Source organism: Schistocerca piceifrons, chromosome 9 (assembly GCF_021461385.2).
Source record: "Schistocerca piceifrons isolate TAMUIC-IGC-003096 chromosome 9, iqSchPice1.1, whole genome shotgun sequence".
NCBI lineage: Eukaryota > Metazoa > Arthropoda > Insecta > Orthoptera > Acrididae > Schistocerca > Schistocerca piceifrons.
This window is the reverse complement of record NC_060146.1, coordinates 133,523,036-133,547,161: the sequence shown is the minus strand read 5'-3', so window position 1 is coordinate 133,547,161 and position 24,126 is coordinate 133,523,036. Positions and strand designations below refer to the sequence as shown.

Below are 24,126 nucleotides of genomic sequence, written 5' to 3'. Positions count from 1 at the left end.
CGGTCCAGCACACAGTTTTAATCTGCCAGGAAGTTTCAGATTTGTAACAGTTCATTGTCACAGTGGTACAACAGCTGCTCTAGCTATGATGCACCAGAACCGTATGCCAAACACAGTGGTCTTCTCTCTCGGTACGTGGCCGTCCAGAGCCCAGTCTTCCTGTGACTGTACATCTTGTGACCACCACTGCAATCGTGCACGTTGTCTACATGTCTTCCAAGTCTCTCTGCAATAATGCAAGAGGAACATTCAGCTCTCATAGCCAAATTATATGACCTTGTTCAAATGAAGTGATGTGTCGATAATGTCATCTTTGTTGTCATAAAGGCGTTCTTGGCTAACATCAACTCACCACATCCAACTCTATCTCTCACAACCGTCACAGTGTGTATTTAAAGGAAACATGATTTGCATCCTCGTGGTGGCGCTCCTAGCTATTCCTATAAGGTTGGCATGAAATTTGAACAGACATCATCTTTCAGATGTAGAAACACATCTACCAACTTTAGGTTGTCACATAATTCCTCTTTGGTCTTGCGATTTTTTCTTCTGTCAGTGTAGTTACTTATGTCCAGCTTTGGTTTAACCCTTCAGTAACATTATTGTCAAATTGCAGCAATAATGCACTCCTACCAACCAGGTCTAATGAAGGAAAAGCAGAATTTCACATAATGGTAAATGCTGACTCAGTTATACTATTCAGAGAGAATTTGCAGGATAAAAAATGTGAGGTAGTTTACCAGGGACACACAGTAAGTGAGAACTTTAATTTATAGTGGTTAGGGGCACTTAAATTGGAAAATAAGAAAAATGGTTGTTAATGTGTGGAAACCAAATACTTTGTGTGAAGTATTAGGTAGTAACATCAGTTGAATAGTGTGGAAGGAGTAGAAATCTCCTAGCTCCATTCATATATGGTGTGTGATAAGATCGATTGCTTTTAACAGCTCTGTGCACACTTTAATCAGTCAAATCTTATCCCTTTTATCTCTCTAGGAGCAGAATGTAGGTAGTTGTGTAATAGTATATTCATTGATTCCTTCTGGGGAGACCCCCCTGCGGGTCCGGGGTAAGAATAGGCCCGAGGTATTCCTGCCTGTCGTAAGAGGCGACTAAAAGGAGTTTCAACCATTTCGGCCTTCCATGTGATGGTCCCGCTTGGGGTTTGACCTCCATTTTTCAAAATTCTACAGAAGTACGAGCCTTTCGGGGAAGGACGCCTTACGGGGTGTACCACTGGTCCTCAGTGCACTAAGACCTTGGCACTCAGCATTGTAATGGCGTTGTAACCATACCCACTATTCTTCAAATTGGGCCTAAACGCCTGATGAGTTGTACAAGTTACGCCCATAGTGCGTCCCCATCTGCACCTACGATCATGATGGACTTTCCATGGCACCCAAAATCCAGCACGGTAGCCAGCCTGTTGTGGTGGGGTCGTCATGTACCCTCTAGATTGTAGCCCCCTGACAACACAGGGATCATACTGCCGATACCTGAGCTGCACCCTCCCCACGTCGGCCAAGGAGTAGATGCCCGTCTCCTTGGGGCATCAGGACTCCCGGCAACGGTCATCCTGCCAGGTGGCCCTTGCTGAGGCTGGGTGGCGCCCGTGGGGAGAGCCCCTGGTCGGAGTGGGTGGTATCGGGGCGGACGTTTCGCAGATGAAACGTCAACACGTATCAGGTCGCTCTGCGGCCGAATCTTTCAAAAGGAAAGGTACTGTCTCTGGTTCTGGTTCTCCGGCCCTTTCCCCCTTGGCCACTCCCTGGGAGGAGGGACAGGCCCGCCGGCTTGGGGCGAAGTACTTCCCCCGCTATTTGGTCTGTTCTCGAACCGATGGGGGGACGTTCACCACCTCCAAGCCCATGTTCTTTGTTCAGCACATCGAGGACATCTTCGGGGAAATCGAGGCTCTCAGTAAGATGCGTTCGGGGTACATTCTTATAAAGACCACCTCCGCCACATAGTCGGCGGCGCTCCAGGCGTGCGACCAACTAGGGGACATCCCGGTGTCCATTGTCCCGCATCTGGCACTGAATAGGATGCAGGGGGTTATTTTTCATTGGGACCTCCTGCTGCAATCTGATGAGGAGCTCAGGGCCAACCTGGAGCGCCGAGGCGTGCATTTCGTCCGGCGAGTCCAACGCGGCCCCAAAGACCGTCGCATCGACACCGGGGCCTTTATCCTCGCCTTCGAGGGGGACGTTCTCCCGGAGAAGGTAAAAGTGATGTGCTACCGGTGCGACGTGCGACCTTACGTCCCGCCTCCTATGCGCTGTTTTCGGTGTTTGCGCTTTGGGCACATGTCGTCACGGTGTGAGGCTGAGCTCCTTTGTGGCGATTTTGGACGTCCTCTTCGTGAGGAACATACACGCACCCCACCACCTCGGTGCGTTAATTGTCCTGGCATCCACTCACCTAGATCTTTAGACTGCCCCGCGTATCAGATGGAGAAGAAGATTCAAGAATTAAAAACTTTGGATCGTCTCTCTTATTCTGAGGCCAGGAAGAAGTATGACCGCCTCCATCCCGTGACGTTGACCACTTCGTTTGCCTCAGTCATGTCCACTCCTTCCACGGTATCCTCACCCCTATCCTGTCCCCCCCTCCACCTCCTCCCCCCATCCGGGGTCTATGCCTCCGCCTCCCAAATCCAAATCCCTCCCTTCCAAATCCTCCTCCCCCGCGGCCCCTGCCCCCTCTGCCCCAGGGGCCACCATTCCTCTCCCGCCCCCGTTCCGGACCCCAGCTTCCGAGGTCCGGCGTTCCAAAACAGACCCCGCGCGTGAGGACCTTCTTCGGGTCCAGCCCACCATCCCTGTGCCTCCTCGGACTTCCAAGAAGTAGTCTCTATCCCCCTCTCCACCCCGGCACGTTTCGTCTGAAGCTCCATCTGTGAGTCGCTGCTCCCGGCCGTCCTCAGTTTCGCCGGGACGCTCTGCTGCCAGGCGCTCAGCTGGCCTCTCGTCGGCAAATGGTGCTGCCCCTCCTACACAACCCGGGACAGCGGCCGCAGCTGGCGATGACTCGATGGAACAGGATCCGCCTCCCACTGGTTGTAGCATTGTTCCCTCGAAACCTGGCCCTCCACGGCCGTCGAGGTAACCAGCTCTTCCCCCGTCTCGTTCCCCCTCTTTTGACTAGCGATGGCCTTGTTACACTGGAACATAAGAGGTATTCGATCTAATCGGGAGGAATTACAACTGCTCCTCTGCCTGCACTGTCCGCTCGTCCTTGGTCTCCAGGAAACCAAGTTGCGCCCGACTGACCGTATTGCCTTTACCCACTATACCTCGGAGCGGTATGACCTCACCCCTGTGGACGGTATCCCAGCTCATGGTGGGGTCATGTTGCTCGTTCGGGACGATGTCTATTACCATCCCATCCCATTGACCACCCCACTCCAAGCAATAGCTGTCCGTATTACTCCTTCTGCTTTTACTTTTTCAGTTTGTACCATCTACACTCCATCGTCATCCACAGTTAGTCGGGCTGACATGATGCACCTGATTGTTCAGCTTCCTCCGCCGTTTTTATTGTTTGGCGACTTCAGTGCCCATCATCCCCTTTGGGGCTCTCCTGCATCCTGTCAAAGAGGCTCACTCTTGGCGGATGTCTTCAACCATCTCAATCTTGTCTGTCTCAATACTGGTGCCCCGACTTTCCTCTCGGACTCTACTCATACCTACTCCCACTTGAACCTCTCGCTCTGTTCTACCTCTCTTGCCCGTCGGTTCGAGTGGTATGTCCTTTCTGACACCTATTCGAGCGACCACTTCCCCTGTGTCGTTCGTCTCCCGCACCACACCCCATCCCCACGTCCTTCGAGCTGGAACATACCGAAAGCTGACTGGGGACTTTACTCCTCCCTGGCGACCTTTCCGGACCACGATTTTCTCAGTTGTGACAGTCAGGTCGAATACCTCACGGCTGTTATCATCAATGCTGCCGAACGTTCCATTCCTCGTACTACCTCTTCTTCACGTTGCGTTTCTGTCCCCTGGTGGAATGAGGCTTGTAGAGACTCTATCCATGCTCGACGACGTGCTTTACGCACCTTTAGCCGCCATGCTACGTTGGCGAATTGTATTGGATACAAACGACTCCGAGCGCAATGCCGTAGAGTCATCAAAGACAGCAAAAAAGCTTGTTGGACCTCTTTCACCAGCTCCTTTAACAGTTTTACTCCCTCTTCTGTCGTTTGGGGTGGCCTGCGCCGGCTGTCGGGCATTAAGGCCCACTCCTCGGTACCTGGCCTGACCTCAGGTAATGAGGTCCTTGTTGATCCTGTGGCTGTCTCCAACGCCTTCGGCCAGTTTTTCGCGGAGGTTTCAAGCTCCGTTCATTACCACCCTGCCTCTCTTCCCAGGAAAGAGGCAGAAGAGGCTCGGCGACCTTCCTTCCACTCGCTGAATCTGGAAACTTATAATGCCCCCTTTACTATGCGGGAACTCGAACGTGCGCTTGCACTGTCCCGGTCCTCTACTCCGGGGCCAGATGTCATTCACGTTCAGATGCTGGCACACCTTTCTCCGGCAGGCAAAAGCTTCATTCTTCGTACCGTATTGTCCGACGTCTTCCTCCAGGAGAATGGAGTGCCTCAGGGCTCCGTCTTGAGCATAGCCCTTTTTGCCATCGCGATCAATCCAATTATGGATTGCATTCCACCTAATGTCTCAGGCTCTCTCTTTGTCGATGACTTCGCGATCTACTGCAGTGCCCAGAGAACATGCCTCCTGGAGCGCTGCCTTCAGTGTTGTCTAGACAGCCTATACTCATGGAGCGTGGCAAATGGCTTCCGGTTCTCTGAAGAGAAGACGGTTTATATCAACTTTTGGCGATATGAAGCGTTCCTTCCGCCATCCTCGGTCCCGTTGTTCTCCCATTCGTGAAAACAACTAAGTTTCTAGGGCTCACATTGGACAGGAAACTTTGTTGGTCTCTGCATGTCTCTTATTTGGCGGCCTGTTGTACATGTTCCCTTAATGTCCTCAGAGTTCTTAGTGGTTCATCTTGGGGAGCGGATCGCACTGTCCTGCTTCGCTTGTATCGGTCCATAGTCCGATCGAAGCTGGATTATGGGAGCTTCGTCTACTCGTCTGCTCGGCCATCCCTCTTACGCCGTCTCAACTCCATCCACCATCGGGGGTTACGTTTTGCGACCGGAGCCTTCTACACTAATCCTGTCGAGAGTCTTTATGCTGAAGCTGCCGAATTACCATTGACCTACCGGCGCAACGTACTGCTGTGTCGGTATGCCTGCCGGCTGTTGTCAATGCCCGACCACCCCTCTTATCAGTCCTTCTTCGCCGATTCTCTTGACCGCCAGTACGGGTTGTATGTGTCTGCCCTGCTGCCCCCCGGAGTCCGCTTCTGTTGCCTGCTTCGACAATTGGATTTTGCCCTCCCTACCACCTTCAGAGAGGGTGAGAGCCTGACACCACCTTGGCTCCAGGCTTCGGTTCATATTTATCTCGACCTCAGCTCACTCCCGAAGGAGGGTACTCCGGCTGCAGTGTATTGCTCACGCTTTGTCGAACTTCGTGCTCGACTTGCCGGCCACACCTTTATTTACACCTATGGCTCCAAAACTGACGATGGTGTCGGCTGTGCCTTTGTCGTCGGAGCCGCCACCTTTAAATACCGGCTCCTCGACCAATGTTCCAGCTTTACGGCCGAGCTTTTTGCTCTCCATCAGGCCATTCAGTATGCCCGCCGCCACCGCCATTCATTGTATGTACTCTGCTCTGACTCACTCAGTGCTCTTCAAAGCCTTGGAGCTCCCTATCCGGTCCATCCCTTGGTTCAACGGATCCAGCAGTCCCTCCATTCTTTCACTGATACTGGTTCTCCTGTCAGCTTTCTGTGGGTTCCCAGACATGTAGGAGTGCCTGGGAATGAGGCTGTAGATGCTGCAGCCAAGGCTGCAGTCCTCCTGCCTCGGCCAGCCTCCCATTGTGTCCCGTCATCTGACGTTCGTGGGGTTGTTTGTAAGAGGCTTGTGTCATTGTGGTGGGATGCTTGGTCATCCCTCCAAGGAAACAAGCTCTGGGCAGTAAAACCGCTCCCAACTGCTTGGACAACCTCTTCCTGACCATCTCGGCGAGAAGAGGTCCTTCTGACCAGGTGCGAATTGGGCATTGCCGGTTTAGCCACTGCTACCTGCTCTCCGGTGACCCAGCCCCGCAGTGCCCTTGTGGTCAGGCATTAACAGTGTGCCATGTTTTATTGTCGTGTCCTCGCTTTAGTCAATCTCGTGTTGTCCTGTCCCTGCCATCTACTTTACTGGATATTTTAGCTGATGACGCTCGAACAGCTGCTCGTGTTCTGCGTTTTATAACTTTGACTGGCCTGTCCAAAGACATCTAACTTTTTTACTTATTTTATCTGCATCTTTGTCAGGACTTTCTGGTGTCCCCCCCTCCCCTTGAGTTTTACTAGATTCCATGTGCTCTAACAACTGTGACTGGGCGCTAATGACCTCAGTAGTTGAGCGCCCTTAAACCCCATCAAAAAAAAAAAAACTTCTGGGGAGAGTTTGTGCCTATCTAAAAGAGATTACCAGTTCAGTTTCCTCGACATCTCTGCGACACTCTCCCAAGGGTCAAACATACCTGTGACCTTTCGTGCTGCCCTTCTCTGTATACGTTCAACATCCCCTGTTAGTCCTATCTGGTATGGGTCCCTCAAACTCGAGTAGTATTCTAGAACTGTTTGCACAAGTGATTTGTAAGCAGTTTCTGTTGTAGACTGATTGCATTTCCCTATTATTCTACATGGACCAAAGTGACATCTGCTTTACCTGTTAGTGAAACTGTTTGTTTCATTTCAAACTCTACAAATTATTACCCATATTCATACGAGTTGACTACTTCCAATTGTGAATTGTTGATATTGTAGTCATAGGTACAGCAGTTTTTAAGTTTTGTGAAGGACACAATTTTACATTTATGAACATTTAAAGCAAGTTGCCAGTCTTTGCTCTACTTTGAAGTCTTATCAAGTTCTGATTGGACTGTTGATTAATCGGGTTTCTGCCTGTTACTTGTGTCTTCCCTGCATGATATTTCAATTGCGTGACTCGCAGCCTTCTTCAGGTGCTGTCTGACACTGATTTCAGTGTGGAGTGAGCCATGAATTTATGCCTGTGTCGTACTAGGTGCTCCCTCTGCAGTCCATGCCACGTGTGGCGCTCTATCCATGGTGTGCAGTGCAGACCACAGAGGGAGTGCCTAGCACAACATAGGCATAAGTACCGGACTCGTTCCACACTGGAATCAGTATAGGACAGTGCCTATAGAAGACTGCGAGTCACGTAGTTGAAATATCATGCAGGAAAGACTCGAATAATTGGCAGAAATCCGATGAATCAACATCACAGTGCCTTGCTTTGAAACCCTGAAGAATTACATCTGACTGGATGTTTGTGCAGCTTCATTCAACAAACTGTGTTTGCCTTTAAAAGTCCTGTCTGGTATACTGAATTCATTATTTCAGTAGTGACAAATGTGATATGTGGCTAAAACTGTTTTAACCCTAATCCGTGGAGATGGTCTATGACTGAAACTGTGATTGATATTAGGGTTTTAAATAAAAAAACCAGCTGATGGTGAAACACGCATATTATACATTACTTGATGGCTGTTAATAGTCATATTCCAAAAATGTTTAAAATTTCCATACAGACTACATATCCATCTGGAGGGCGCAGAATGGAGTTTTATATTCTGGCGTTAACATCTGTAACTGGTTTCTTTTGGATATCAGGCAGGAAACTGAAAATCCCAAATTATTTAAACACAAAGTAAATGAATACTTCATCAGCTACTACTTCAGTTTATCAGGATACGTGGACTCAAGAGTCAAAATTCTGAGTTGTTTTAATAACTGTATTAAGTTGATCCATACTCCGCCACTATATTGATAGCTGTCGGGGGTTTCGTATAAGGTTAAAATGCTTTGTTTGAAGTATTAGTTAAAAACAGCAGCTGAATAATATATAAAGGGGTGCAGTTACTTTTTCAAAGTAGCGAGTTTTCTCCTAACACCGATATGTCAAGTAATTTTGATGTAAGAAGGTGTATTGAAAAGTAATGCCTCCATATTTTTTTATGTGGCAACCCTCAAAGCTTTTGAAATAAAACACATGTTATTAACATACTTTGTAGCATCTGCACATTTCTCAACAGTATCCTAGCGTGAACACGTCTCCCAACGAGAGAGCGGTTTGCTGATGTCATCACTGCAGAATGTTTAACTTCATTGATGGAGCCATAACCTCACCTGTGCTTGCACCATTTCATCACTGTCAAAGTGACGATCTGAAAGGTGTTAAAATTTTGGAAACTGGAGAAAACCAGATGGAGTAAAGCTGAGACTCTGTGGAGGGTGGTTGGTGACAGCGTACCCGAGGCGGCACATTGTTGCGGATGTTGCAGCGCTCGTGTGTGGTCTGACATTGTGTTGCTGAAGGAGAGGGTGCACCGTACGTGGCTGAGCTCTTTCGGTTCGATTACAGCATGTTGCTTGTCACACACCGACATACGTGGTCCAGTCACATTAATGTTACCACCACCTATATTAGATGTCAGTGTGCAATAAACGCTCAGATGACAGGTAGCAGCACTAGCAGTGGAGGGTATGTAAAGTATGTTGGGAGACAGGAAAGACAGTGCAGTTGTTGTCGTAATGTGAAAACAGAGCAATGCATCTGATGTTTGAAAGAGCACGATCACATTTGAAAGGGCACCTTTTGGGCCAAAGTTGGAAGCATTTCAGGAATGGCAAAGTTTGTAAACTCTTGCATGCTTAAAGTATACTGTGCACGACAAAATGGTGCTCTCCAAAACAGGTGCTGAGGCAGCTGTGTTGCACCATGGGATGTAAGTGACAGGTGTGAACGAAAGATGTTTGGGGATGTGTGCGGGTGAATAGATATGCAACTGTCGAGCTACGAACTGCTCAGATAAATCAGGGGCTACCAGTTGTCTCTCCTCACCAACTATTTGGCAGACATTGCTGCATGGAGTCCCCACAACAGGCATCTGGTTTGTGCACCCATGCTGACTGCTGTTCATTGGTGACAAAGGCTGGAAATCGTGAAACGTGTGAAAGTAAACTCGGCAGGAAAAATTATGGTCTAGGGAACGTTCTTGTGGCATTCCCTGGGTGATCCTTTTGTTCTGGAAGCCTCAGTGGATCAACACAGGTATGCATCTATCCTTGCCCACCAAGTCCACCCCTACATGCAGTTTGTTCTTCATTGGCACGGTGGCATCTACCAGGAGCACAGCGCAGTGAGTTGCACAGCTTGCAGTGTATGTGCACGACTGGAAGAACACCAGGCTGAGGTTACTGTTCTCCACTGACCACCAAACTTCCCAGATTGAAACTCGATGAAGAATCTGTTTGACCACACTGATCAAGCTATTTGCACCGTGGATCCTCGACTGAGAAGCCTAGTGCAGCTGGCCACAGACATGGAGTTGGCATGGCTCCACATCCCTGTTAGTACCTTCCAGAACCTCATTGACTCTCTTCCTGCATGTCAACACTGCAAACGGTGGTTATTCAGGCTCTTGACAGGGGGTCATATTAATGTGACTGGACTGTGTAAGTACGTTACACACCACCATGTTACACACTACAGTTCAGAGCCATATCTAGTGGCATATGTAGACATGAAGAATAAAGATGTAGAATGTTAATTACATTTGTTTATTTAAAAATCTTTGGAGGCATTAGTTTTCTGCATGACCACATAATTACTATAAATATCCATTTCAGTAAATTAGTGCTAGCCATAATTTATTAGTATAATTTACAGAAATTGCCAGCAGTGATTGCATCATCCGATTAATGTCCTATCTGACTCATTCCACATAACTCTTGAAGATAGAAAGTATCCCAAGAAAGTCTATCAAGAAAATTTCAAGAACTGGCTTTGAAGGATGTCTCTAGGAATATACTAGAACCCCTTACATACCACTCCCACAGGAACTGTGATGACAAGATTAGGTTAATTAAACCAAGCACAGACATTTAATAATTATTCGCGTGCTCCGTATGTGACTAGGCCGGCAAAGAGTCTCAATAACTGGTACAGTGGGATAAACCCTCTACCGTGCATGTCCGTGGTTCAGAGTATAGATGTAGGTATAGATCCCTGAAGGCTCCCTCCCTCCCTCGTGATGGTATTTATGGAACAAAGTGTGTTAATTAATGAAAATGAATTGAAGTTGGTTGTTGGACAATCGTAAAGAAATGGAGAAAGATGGATAAATTTCCACTTGGTGTAATGGATGGTACCACTTTACATGTGGATAAATGAGTGATTATGTCCGTAACAAAGAGAGAGAACCTGATACAAAGGGTGTTCAATAAGTTTTGCACAGTCGTCTCTAATTCTTTTATTTGTTGCAGGAGGATGATGAAATTTTTTGTGAACGTACTTGGAACATGTAGCTATACATTGAGCCTACTCAATGTAGCCTCCATCATCTGTGATGCATCTGGCCCAACGTTCTTTCCATTATGTAAAATTCTGGGGATTGACTTTTACACCATCACTTGACACAGGAAATAAGGTCTTTCTCACTATCAAATGTTTTACCATGCAGGTGGACCTTCAGACGACCATAGAGGTAAAAATCAGATGGAGCAAGTCCGGACTGTAGGGAGGATGAGTTACAATTTTCCAACCCATTTTTCTGATTTTCTTCTGTGTCATAAGGGCTGTATGGGGTTTGGCATTGTCATGACGTAGTCTGATGAGCTGACCCTGAAGCTGTGGTCTGTGGGTCTTGATGGCACGTCGCAGCTTGTCCAGTGGCACACAGTAACAGGGAGCAACTTCCTGTGAATCGATGTGGCAGAGTCATCGACGTTCTTGAAGAGGAACTCCATCACCGACAGTTGTCGCAACCTGACATCTACTTCATGGTCCGTTGTGGCTCACCTGTAAATAAAATAAAATGCTTTTTAATACGTAGGAGCTACTCTTGATAAAGTAAATTCCATGAGCACTGAAATAAAAGCCCACATTTTAAGTGCTAATAGGTGTTATCATACATTTAAAAAGCTATGGACACCTAGATGGTAAATAGACAGCTCAGAATGACTATATACACCATGGGGAAAAAATTGCAACAGCAAAAAATAAAGGTAGAGTAATCAAATTTCAGGAATTCATTTGTCTAGGTAACAAGTGTATGTAACTGATTAATGTTGCAAGAGTACTAGTTAATGTAAGTGCAAGATAAGCCATTGGAAATGTGAAATGCTGGTTCATCTATAAGCGGTGTAACCACCACAATATTGAATGTAAGCATGCAAATGTGCATGCATTGGATATCAGTTTGTGGGATGGAGTTCCATGCCTGTTGCAGTTGGTCTGTCTATGCATGGAAGGTTAATGCTTTTTGTGGATGATGCTAAAGTTGTCCGATGATGTCCCATATGTGCTCGATTGGAGACAGATGTGGTGATTGAGCAGGCCAAGACAATGTGTCGACACTGTAGAGTATGTTGGGTTGCAACTACATTATGTGAGCAAGCATTATCATGGTGGAAAACACCCACTGGAATGCTGTTCATGAGTGGCAGCACAATAGATCAAATCACCAGATTGACGAACAAATTAGCACTCGAGGTGTGTGGGATAATGAGGGTGTTACTGCTGTCATACGAAATCACATACCTGACCGTAACTCCAGGTATAGGTCCAGTGTGTCTAGCAGACAGACAGGTTGGTTGCAGGCTCTCAACTGGCCGCCTTCCAACCAATACTGTGCCATCACTGGCACTGGTGCAGAACCAGCTTTCATCAGAAGACACAACAGACTTCTACCCTGCCTGCCAATGAGCTCACGATTGACACCATTGAAGTTGCATGGTGGTGGGGTCTGTGGGATACCCACTACAGAGTGTATGGCTCAGAGCTGTCTTTGAAGTAACTCATTTGTAAAAGTTTGTTGTATTACTGTTGTGCCAACTGGTGCTCAAACTGCTGCTGTAGGTGCAGTAAGATGTTCCAGAGCCATACACTGAACACGACGGTCTTCACCTTCGGAAGTGCCACATAGCCATCTGGAGACCAATCTTCTTGCTATCGTACATTCTCCTTAACCACCGTTGCGAGCAGTTATGTATAGTGGCTTCATTCTTGTTAAGTCTTTTTGCAGTATCACAGAACAACATCCAGCTAGTTGTAGCCTTATTACATGGCCTTGTTCAAAACCTTGAGATGTTGATAATGGCATCTTTGTCACCTTAAAGGGATTCTTGGTTAACATCATTTGCCACGTCCAATCTCATAGGTAACTAACACTCATGACTGTTACAGTGTGTATATAAAGCAAATCTGATTGCATCCTCATAGTGGCTTTTGTTTGACTGACACTAAATTTGAATAGACATCTTTTTTCAGATGTAGATATACACCTACCAATTTTGTTTATGCTGCACAACTCCTTGTTGGTACTTTGATTTTTTCCCCTCATTGTATAAGGTTATGGTTATGACACTGGAGACATATGAATATGAAGCATGGACGCTAATCAGCACTGATGACTTGAATGAAGAATACGTTGGAAAATTTATTGAGGGATTAGAAATAATGATGGTACTTAGAGAGCTAGGACCAGTTCTCTTGTATAGAGGTTGATATTGTAAAGCTAATTAAAAGTATAGCCTAGCTGGGGCTCACCCTAAGGATGGAGGACATGAGAACTCCAAAGAAAACCTTCCTGTGGAAACCGATAGGAAGAAAATAAAAATGCCGACCATGTAAACGATGACTAGGTGACATGGAAGGAAACATCAGAACCCTAGGAATCAGTGGATAGAGAAGGAAAGTAAATGAGAGGGCAGAATGGAAGGAAATTGTTTAGTTAATTAGTTTGTTACATGTTCCATAGATCATTTGAATGGGTATTTTATCGAAATGATATGGAAAGAGTCAATTTGCAGGATGGGTATATGATTAGTGGTAACATTAATGAACATTACTATTTCTTCTTCTTCCTCCTCTTCTTCTTCTTCTTGTTCTTGTTCCTCGTCGTCGTCCTGTATCTCTCTTTTTTCTAAGTAGAAATTCGTTAATGGAATAGGAAGAGTTGCTCACGAGAAATGATTTTAAATTAGGTTTAAAACTCGCTTCACTGTCTATCAGATGTTTTGTTATTGGGCAAATGATCAAAAATTTTTATTGCTGTATATTCAACTCCCATCTGAACCTCCAGAAGCTTTAACAATGAGTAATAAAGGTTAATTTCTCCCTTCTAGTGTTGTAGATATGTTCTTCATTGTTCTTCTCAAACTGTGATGGATTTTTTATAATGAGTTACATTAGCAATTGTATCATGACAGCTCAGTTAAAATGCCCAGCTCCTGGAAGAGGTACCTACATGATGTGTATGGATGAACACCACATATTATCTCATTGCTTGCTTTTGTGCAATTGGTACTTTCTTTCTAAGTGATGTATTACCCCACAAAATTATTCTGGACAGTATTATTAAGTAGAAATGCGAAAAGTACCAATTTTGCTTGTTGAATGTTAAGTGGAACATCATTCACATGTATAAGGAATAGGAGTGGACCCAACATTGAACCCTGTAGGACTCCCTTTGTGAAGGGGTGCGATTTTATTTACCCCTAGTCACTAAAATTTTCTACCTTCCTGACATCGTGTCTGAATTATTCAGCACAACCTTTCACTTCTATTTGTCAAGTAGGATTTAAGCCATCCTGGCCGTCCCATTGTAGCAGGCTTCAAAGCCCCAACAGAACATATCTCAGCTCTGGTAGACCAACACCTCCAACCTATCACCTGCAGACTCCCATCCTACATCAAAGACACAAACCAATTCCTAGGACGCCTCAAATCCATTCCCGCTCATCTCCCACCTGAAACCTTTCTTGTCACCATAGATGCTACATCCCTTTACACAAACATCCCACATACCCACGGTCTCTCTGCCCTTGAGCACTACCTCTCCCAACACCCACCCAAAGATCTTCCAAAAACCTCGTTCCTTCTCACACTTACCAACTTCATCCTCACCCATAATTACTTCACTTTTGAAGGCCAGACCTACAAACAAATCAGGGGAATGGCCATGGGAACCAGGATGGCTCTGTCCTATGCCAACCTCTTCATGGGCCACATGGAGGAGGCTTTCCTGAAGACCCAACAGCTGCTTCCCCTGGCCTGGTATGGGTTTATAGATGACATCTTTGTGGTCTGGACTCATGGTGAAGAAACACTCCTTAATTTTCTCCATAACCTCAACTCTTTTTCGAATCTGAATTTTATCTGGTCCTTCTCCAAAACAAAGCCACCTTCCTGGATGTTGACCGTCATCTTGTTGACGCTCACATCCACACCTCTGTCCATATCAAACCCACAAACAAACAACAGTACCTTCACTTTGATAGCTGCCATCCATTCCACATCAAACGCTCCCTTCCCTACAGCCTAGGTATTCGTGGCAAACGTATCTGCTCCAGTGATGAATCCCTCAACAATTACACCAATAACCTGACCAGTGCTTTCCTCTCCCGCAACTATCGTGCAGACCTTGTCCACAAACAGATCTCCCGAGCAATACTTTCCTCCCCGTCCAACAACAATGTTCCTACCCCCAGACCACACAGAAGCATCCCCCTTGTCACCCAATATTATCCTGGCCTCGAATACATCGACAAATTACTCCACCAGGGATATGACTTTCTCAAGTCAACCTCTGAAATGAGATCATCCCTTGACAAAATTCTCCCCACACCACCCAGAGTTGCCTTTAGTCGCCGCCCTAACCCCCGTAACATCCTTGTCAAACCCTACAATATTCCCTTTTCTACCCAGCGGTTCTTACCCCTGTAACCAACCCCGCTGCAAAGCCTGCCCCATGCATCCCCCCCACAACAACCTACTCCAACCCCACTACTGGTAAAACATACACAATTCAAGGCAGGGCCATATGTGAAACAACACATGCCATTTATCAGCTGACATGCCTGCTCTGCACAGCCTTTTATATCGGTATGACAACAACTAAACTGGCTGAGCGCATGAACGGACACAGACGAACTGTCTGCCTAGGAGATGTCCAATACCCAGTAGCAGAGCATGCCCTCCAGCATAATGCTACACTGTATGTGCCATTTGGCTTCTCCCACCGAATACCAGTCCCTCGGAACTGCGGAGATGGGAACTTGCACTCCAACACATCCTTTCATTCCGCCATCCCCCTGGATTGAACCTATGTTAAACAACCTCACTCCCATTTACTCTTCAGTCTTCTCCTCTTTCCCTTTCCTCTTTAGCCATTCACGCATCTTTTCATCCTACATAGTTGTGTTTATCTTTATACTATATACCTCTTTACTTCTGTATCCATCCTCTTTGGTTTGAAGCTGGCAAAGTACTTACAGTAGAATATCTTTGGCTTCCCTCTGACAACCATGCCTCCACCCTTGCTACCCTCCCTGTTTTCCTTTCCCTGTTGCTTCATAACCTGGGTTGTGACTAACTGAATCCATTTTCCCTTCTTCCCTTTCTTTCCCCTCTCTCCTCCCTGATGAAGGAACAAAGTTCCGAAAGCTAGGAACGTAAATTTTCTGTTCTGTTTTGTGTATCTATCGGCTGCACTCAGCTAACTACTGGCCAGCCCCTCTATCTCTTTGTTAGTATTTGAGTAATTTGTTTCAACTTCAGTATACGACTGCTCTAGAGTGCATTACTTTTTTGATGATTTTGGAAAAAACATAAACAGTAAGTAAACTGGATGATAATTATTTAAGTTTGTCTTGTCACCTTTCATAGGAAGTGGTTTACTAATTGCATATTTTAACCTACCTGGAAAAGTTCCATGTGCCAGTGATTCATTGCATATATCACTAAGGCCATTATTTATTAAGCTGGAACAACTTTTCAGAATTGTTTGAAATTCCATCAGTCCCATAAAAACTTTTGTTTTTTAGAATTTTCATAATTTTATTAATTTTGGTGAAGGGTTGCTTAAAGCTTTGTGGAATATTCTCTTGCTTCTTCAACTGAACCATTTAGTCCTATATTTGCTGTTATGTTTAGGAAGTGATTATCACAAGTGCTTGAAACTTGTGAATTATCAGTCATAACATTGTCATTTAGTCTAATTGTTACGAATCTTGTACACTGGCTGCCCTGCCTCCTGTTTGACAATGCCCCGCATGTAGTTTTAATCTTATTATCTGCACCATTTCTTTCTTTCAGAACATACATACTTCTGGACATTTTAATGATTTTCCATAAAATACTACAGTATTTTTTGTAGCATACAAGTAATGTCTAGTTTTTACTTACTCAGATCTTTACATAAATTTCCCTCCTCCATTTACATGAGATTTTAGTTCCCTTAGTTTTCCATGATCATTTTGGTTTTTTAATGGATTTTTTGGATAATAATTTAGGAAAGCAACTGTCAAATATTGACACAAATTTACAAAGGAATAAATTCAATTTGACATTAGCATCTCTCATCTCATACCATTCCCTGGATTGTAAGGTGCTGTACTGTTTATTTCCATTAATTGTGCATCATGATCAGAAAATGTTACCAGTCAGTGTCCCATTATTTTTCTGCACACAAGGTGGTAAATTGACTACTTAAATGAGGCAGAAACACCAAAATAAAAATTTTAGTTCAGTTTTCCTGTCCGTATCTTTAAAGAAATCTACACTGAAATCTCCACAAACTATTAACTGTTTCTTCTTGTAATGCCTCGTGATTTCTCATAAATAGCTGAAAGTTTCCTAGAGGTAATCTGTAGGCTCCTAAAATTATCAGAGAAATATTGTGCAGTAACAACTCACAGGTAGATGGTTATACTAGAAGGCAAAAGCCTATGCAAAGTTGCAAACCCAGAAGAAGAAGAAGAGGAGGAGGAGGAGATTATGCTTCCTTATGGCACCATTTAGTATTGGGTTGGAGTGTAAGTTCATAAAACATAATATACACATAACAGACTTTAGTCATCAGTAGTATATTCTCTTTCACTATTTACAACTGTCTTCCAACACTGGGGTAACTTTTTGTTTCCGCAACTGTAGGAAATATTGTGATTTTGGGGCAAATAACTCGTTGAGCCATGTTTGGAGCACATCTTCATCTGGAAAGAAAGTTCTTTGAAGGTTGTTAAATGGAGTGCAGAAAAGCAGAAAAATCTGAGGTTATAAGATCTGGTGAATAAGGTGTGTGTGGAATGACTTCCCAAACCAACTACTGTATAGTGTTTTTTGTCAGTCTGGCAGAATGCGGGCGTGTGTTGTTGTGGAGTAGCATCACTTCACACAGTCTTCCTGTTTGTTCTTGGACTGCATCTGCAAGACTTACCAGTTGTTGACAATAAGTGTAAGCAGTGATGATTACACCTCGGAGAAGCAATTCCTAGTACACCTCACCGTCACTGTTCCACCAGATGCCTAACATTATCTTTTGTGGATGCACACAGGTCTATGTAAGGGTAGCTGTTGCTTTGTTTGGGCTCAACCATTCCCTTTTTTCCCTTATGTTAGCATAAAGACACCATTTCCCGCCATCAGTAATTATACAGGATATGAATGATAGGAATGGTTGGTGTTGATCATGAACCAATTCATATGGCGAGCAAGCAGAATGCACTTATGACCATTCAGTAATTTTTATGATTTTGGCTTAGGGCATACAATTCCCATAGACTTGATTTTTTGAACCTTCCAGATTGCAATGTCACACAATGGTGGAACGATCACAGCTAATCACAATTTCCAGTTCTCAAGTACATTGACATGAATCATTGTGGGTTAATGCACTGAAACAGTCATCAAACCCCAAAGGTATTCTTGAATGTGGAGAGTCAATAAGTCGAAATGATTCTCCTTAAAATGAAAAAAAAAAAAAAAATTTTCCTGTCATGCTGTGTCGAAAGATATTATCCCCTTACACAATGCAAATGTTTCTGGCTGCTTCTGTAACTGCCACCCAATAATATTTGCAGTGTGCTGTGTGTGAATAAACAAGCTGTACTTCTGCAGATGTTTTTCTATAAATCCATGTCAGTTCCTTCAATGGGGCTTCTATACCTGCAGGAATACCGTAATGTCGAGTTTAGAATGTTTTACAGTATCCCGGCAATGGACGGACATAAGTGATATTGATCTGTAATTCTAACTGAAGATATGTGCAAAATACACGAGCCAGGATAGAGAATGGATGGCTTCCCACACTTTTTGTCTTTTATAATCTCAATGGAATTTAGGGCAACAACCATTTTCTCTGAATGAAGAAGTTATGAGTGCTGGTAATGAGCATCTAGTCTCCTGAACTGTTGGGTAGTCCCATTTCTTCTCTGCTTTGTCTGTAGGAACTAATGCTTGATGGTGAAAGTTGTAATTGGTTTCCATACATTATGTTGTCATTCTGTAAGGGCAGTCTATTTTGTCTGTATTGCATTGAATGTTTGGCTTTCCTATTTTTGTTAGACATAGACCTGTGTATTACTCCACTATCTGTTCAAAAGTATCCAGACACTTATTAGTGGACATTAATGAAGGAGGTCGACCCTTTGCCTTTGTGATGGCTTGAACTCTGCTTGGGACACTTTCAGTGAGGTGTCTGAATGTCTGTGGAGGAATGGTAGCCCATTCGTCCTCAAGGGCCAAAACCAGCAGAGATAATTATGTTGGATGCTGGGATCTAGAGCAAAGTCAACATTCTACCTCATCCCAGTGGTGTTAAATTGGGTTCGGGTTGGGTCTCTGGGCAGGACAGTACATTTCAGAAATGTTATTCTCCACAAACAATTGCCTCACTGATGCTGCTTTATTACAGTGTGCATTGCTATGCCGATATGATCAGTCTTCAACTCTGAACTGTTCTTCTGCTGTACACAGTACACATTTTGGTGAAGTGTATCTATGTATTTCAGCATTTACAAGGGTTGTTCAATAAGTAATACCTCACATTTAAAAAAAAAGCCATTAATATACGTAGACAAGCATCCTTGTTGATGATTCACATTTGATGCTTGTTCTGTACACCAGTTAAGTTTCGAACTGTTCTGGCAGGTTGCAGAGCTGTAGTATAGCATCAAAATGGCATCTATATGTGGCTCACGTTACAAGCAGCATGCTGTTATTGAATTCTTGTGTGCAGAAAAAGAAACTGTGGCGAACATCCGTAAACATTTGTGTGCAGTGTCTGGCAATGCTGCAGTTGATAGGAGTACAGCTGGGTGATGGGTAAAGAAAGTTACTGCCTCAGGAAATGCAGAAACAGCTCTGTGATCAGCCACGCTTGGTACGTCCTGTCACAGATACTGCTCCAGACATGTTGAATCGTGAGGATGCCATTGTTCGTGCCGACCGGAGCATCACAACTCGGCAATTGGCTCTACAGTTGTCGGTCAGCTTTGGAAGTGCGTGTGCAATAATAGAGACCTTCAGATAGTCGAGGTGCTCACAATGGGTTCCACAAATGTTCACAGAGGACCACAAGATTCAAAGAAAGGTCATTGCATCTGAATTGTTGGAGTGTTTTGAGACCGACACACAGACTTTTGTCACGGATTGTTACAGGGGACGAAAGCTGGGTGCACCACTTTGCGCTAGAAACAAAAATGCAGTCCACGAAGTGACATCATCCTCATTCACCACAAGATAAGAAATTCAAGGCAACCCCCACTACTGGGACAGTTTTCTGGGATTTTGATGGTGTGATTCTCATGGATGTGATGCCAAGAAGGTCAACCATTAATTCAGAGCCATACTTGAAGACTCTAAATAAACTCAAGAACCATTTCCGACAATTTTGATTGGACAAGAATCCAGTAGAAATCTTGCTCCACCACAATAATGCATGCCCACACACAATTCTGATAAACCAGGGAAACATAGCCAAATTGGGTTGGACATCATAAAGTTTCAGTTAAAGTGAGAGGAGAAAGTACAAACTGGATCAGACTAGGGAAAGGAGTAAGACAAGGATCCTGTTTATCACCTACTCTTTTCAACCTGTACTTGGAAAATATGATTGACCAATGCTCATTAGATGACAAAGGAGTAGAAATTGGGGGAAGAAGAGTAGGGTGCTTGAGATTTGCTGATGACATGGTCCTTCTAGCCACAGGGGAAAAATAATTACAGGATTTGGTGGACACCATTGCAACTAACGGAAAAAAATTTGGAATGAAAATTAACACAAATAAAACAAAAGTATTGGCAATAGGAGCAAATAAGGATATAAAAATTGTGCTGAATGGAGAAACACTAGAACAGGTGCAAAAATTTAAGTATCTTGGAAGCAGGATAGACACCGACTGGAAGTGCACCACAGAAATTAAAACAAGGATAGCAATGGCAAAAGAGGCGTTTTATAAGAAAGGGAGAATCTTCTGCAGTGGTCTGGACAGAGAACTCGGAAAGAGACTCATAAAATGTCTTGTATGGAGTGTTCTTCTATATGGCGCTGAAACATGGACTATGAGGAAAAAAGACAGAGAAAGGCTGGAGGCTTTTGAGATCTGGACATGGCGGAAGATGGAAAGAATAAGTTGGATGGAGAGAGTAAAAAATGAAGAGGTACTGAGAAGAGTGGGAGAGAAAAGACAGTTACTAGATGTAATAAAGAGAAGAAAAAGAAATTGGATTGGGCATATATTAAGAAAGAATGACGGACTGATAAAAAAAGTTTCAGAAAGTTATGTAGAAGGGAAAAGGAAGTGAGGAAGGAAGAGATTCCAGATACTGGATGACATGATGGACGGTACAACATACAGCAGCCTTAAGAAGGAAGCAATGGATCGCAGAAAATGGAGAGGCAAAGGACCTGCTAATATAGCAGATAACTGATTATGATGATCATTGCCTCATCCACCCTACAGTTCAGACCTGCCACCCACAGACTTCCAGCTCTTTGGGTCGCTTAAAGATTCTCCACAGGGCACACACTTTGAAGGTGACAAGTGTCAGTCACGCAGTGCAAACATGACTACACATACAGGACCATAACTTTTACCAGCAGGGAGTACATGCCCCTCCACAACTTTGGTGTACAGCCAAAGAACGTCATGGAGACTGCGTAGAAAAATAGGATGTGGACAAGACATGTTATGTAAATTGTCACCAAATTCTGACTTTTAACAATAAATATGTTCTGAGGAAAAGAATGTGGGGTATTACTTATTGAACAACCCTTGTAGTATTTTCTCGAGCACAGTGAGGGGACCACATCCTAATCATGAGAAGAATCCCATACCATAACACCATTTCCTCCATACTTCACTGTTGGGCGTTACACGTGATGGCAGCTATCATTATCCATACGTTTGCCAAACCCAGACCCTTTGATCGGATTGCCGTAGGGTACAGTTGATTCATCACTCCAGATAACTTGTTTCGTGTCATCCACTGTCTAGGGGCCTCCCTTAATGCACCACCTGAAGCATCACTTAACACCTGACTATAGAAATATGTGGCTAATAGGGAGGTGCTTGATCATTGATGCCATTCTTTTTAACTCTCTATGCTCAGTCATTGCACTAGCGAAGCTGCTGGTAGCATTTTGGAACTCAAGAGTGTGATTGTTCTTTCGTGTTTCCACTTCACTGATTTGGAAGGTCTAAATGACAGTCGTTGATTTGACAATATTATGGAAATGATAGGTTGCTACTCACCATATAGAAGAGTCTTTAAGTTGTAGACATGCACAACAAAAGACTGCTAAATATGTGAGCTTTTGGCCAGAAAAACACACACACACACACACACACACACACTCTCTCTCTCTCTCTCTCTCTCTCTCTCTCTCTCTCTCTCTCTCAAACACAACTCACACATGACCACTGTCTCTGCTCACTGAGGCCAGACTGGGAGCAACGTTGAATGTTCGGAGAAGCAGTCTGAGTGGTGGGGGTGAGGAGGAGGAGGTTGGGCTGGGGAGGGAAGGGATAGCAGTGTAGGGGTGAGGGATGGTAAAGTGCTGCTCAAGGAAACACGCAGGGCAGGGTGGGGCATCTTGGTGCAGTTGGGAAGTTATAAGGAGAGAAGTGGGTTGGTGGGGGTGCGGGGGTGGGGGGGCTGAAGACTAGCAGGTGTGCTAGTGGAGTAGAAGGCTCTGAAATTCTGGAGTGGAAGCAAGGAAGGGGATTGATGGGTGAAGGACAGCTACTAACCAAGGTTGGGGCCAGTGGGTTTATGGGAATGTAGGATGCATTTCAGGGAGGTTCTCCACCTGCGCATTTGAGAAAAACTGATGTTGATAAGGATACAGATATGGTGCAGGTTGTGAAGCAGTCATTAAAGTGAAGAATGTGTAAGGCAGCATGCTCAGCAACTGGGTGGTCCAGCTGTCTTTTGGCCACAATTTGGCCACAATTTGACAGTGGCCATTCTTGCGGCAGACAGCTTGTCGATTGTTGTACCCGTGTAGAACACAGCACAGTGGTTGTAGCTTAGCTTTTAAATCACAGTTGCTTTCACAGGTAGCCCTGCGTTCGCTGGAATAGGTGATGCTTGTGACCAGACTGGGATAGGTAGTGGTGGGAGGATGTGTGGGGCAGGTTTTGCATCTGGGTCTATTGCAGGGATATGGGACATGAGGAAGGGGTTGGGTAGAGTAGGTATGGACAAGGATATTATGTAGGTTCGAAGGGTTGTGGAATACCACCTTGGGAGAGGTGAGAAGGATAGTGGGTGGGCACAATGAAACCCTGGGAGAGAATGTGATTCAGCTGCCCCAGTCCAAAGTGGTTCTGAGTCAAGAGGGGAATGCTGCTTAGTGGCCATATGTTGGGATGGGAGGGGGGAGGGGGGTGATTAGAGAGATAAGACACGGGAGATCTGTTTCTGTACAAGGTTGGGAGGGTAACTTCCATCTGTGAAGGCCTCAATATTTGGAGTGTGTCCGCTCATCACTGCAGATGTGACAGCCACAGGTGGCTAGTCTGTACAGAAGTGGCTTCTCGGTACAGAACAAGTGGCAGCTGTCGAATTAGAGGTATTTCTAGTGGTTGGTAGGTTTGATATGAATTGAAGTGCTCATATAACCCCCTTTGAGGTGGAGGCAACACGAGGAAGGTGGCTTGTTGGGTTCAGGAGGACCGTGTGAGGAGGAAGTGTTGACATTTTGAAGAAATGTGGATAGGGTGTCATCACCCTCACTGTAGATCACGAAGATGTCATCAGTGAATCTGAAACAATTCTTCCACATTCAGAGACACTGTGCTCCCCTCCCCAATCCATTCTTCTGTTGATGCTTCCCACTTGTTTTTTCTGTTGTTGCTTCCCAGCTGATAATGCAACATTCCTTGTTTCATTTCATACTAGTCTGTTGAACAGTCCTCCATTACAGTGAAGAGTCTAAATACTTTTGATCAGATAGTGTGTGCACTTTTTTGTGGCTCAATTGTGAAATTTGTTCTCATAATATTTCTTTTCTTTGTTTAAAGGTGCAGCACCAGTGACTTCCAAATTATTATTATTATTTTTTTTTTTTTGGTCAAGTCGAGCACCAAAGCAACTTGTGACTGTGTGATACTTCATTTATCTTCCAGCTACAGTAGCATATAATCTACCCTAACCACTTTTGGTTTTGCACGTAAGATGTAAAGCAGCATATGGTATCGAAACATATCTGTACTCATGATAACATATTATTTTATTTAAGGTGCTATACTTGATGCACATAAGTGTCTATTGTGATTTTGCTAATTGCATTAGTAGAGCTTAAATTATGGCAGTATTCAGCCCTAAAAAGTTTGGGCAAACAACCACAAAATTTCAGTATGAAGTTTGTGCATATGACAGTGAAGACGACAAAGAAAATGTATAATATGTTTTGTTGACTTAGGGCACTGCACAGTGTATTATATTAGTTGATTCTGTTTGTATGTATGGTCATGTCTTGTCTTTTAAGTTTTCCATTGGTTAATATCAAAATTGTTAAAATGTTGCTGGAAGAAAATAATGTAATTCTGCAATTAGTCTCATAAAAGTTACTGCCCAACATAAAGCTTGGTTTCTTGGAGAAACTGAATTTTTTATGGCAGTGTTGAATCTTTCCATTTTGGGAAAGGTTATGTACATATGTATAGAACAGGAATCTC

At 44.5% G+C, this 24,126-nt stretch overlaps 1 protein-coding gene across 5 annotated transcripts in view; it reads left to right on the top strand.

Annotated features, from left to right (window-relative positions):
- LOC124717372 (speckle targeted PIP5K1A-regulated poly(A) polymerase-like) overlaps positions 1-24,126 on the top strand; it is a 221,362-nt gene that overhangs the window by 63,457 nt on the left and 133,779 nt on the right. The window contains exon 10 of one of the 5 annotated variants that reach the window (XM_047244209.1): positions 23,470-24,021. The exons of the other annotated variants lie outside the window; for them this stretch is intronic. The gene's annotated coding sequence lies outside the window, so the exon portion shown is untranslated. Of the gene's footprint in view, positions 1-23,469; positions 24,022-24,126 lie in introns of those variants that run through there. 5 annotated transcript variants of the gene reach the window in all.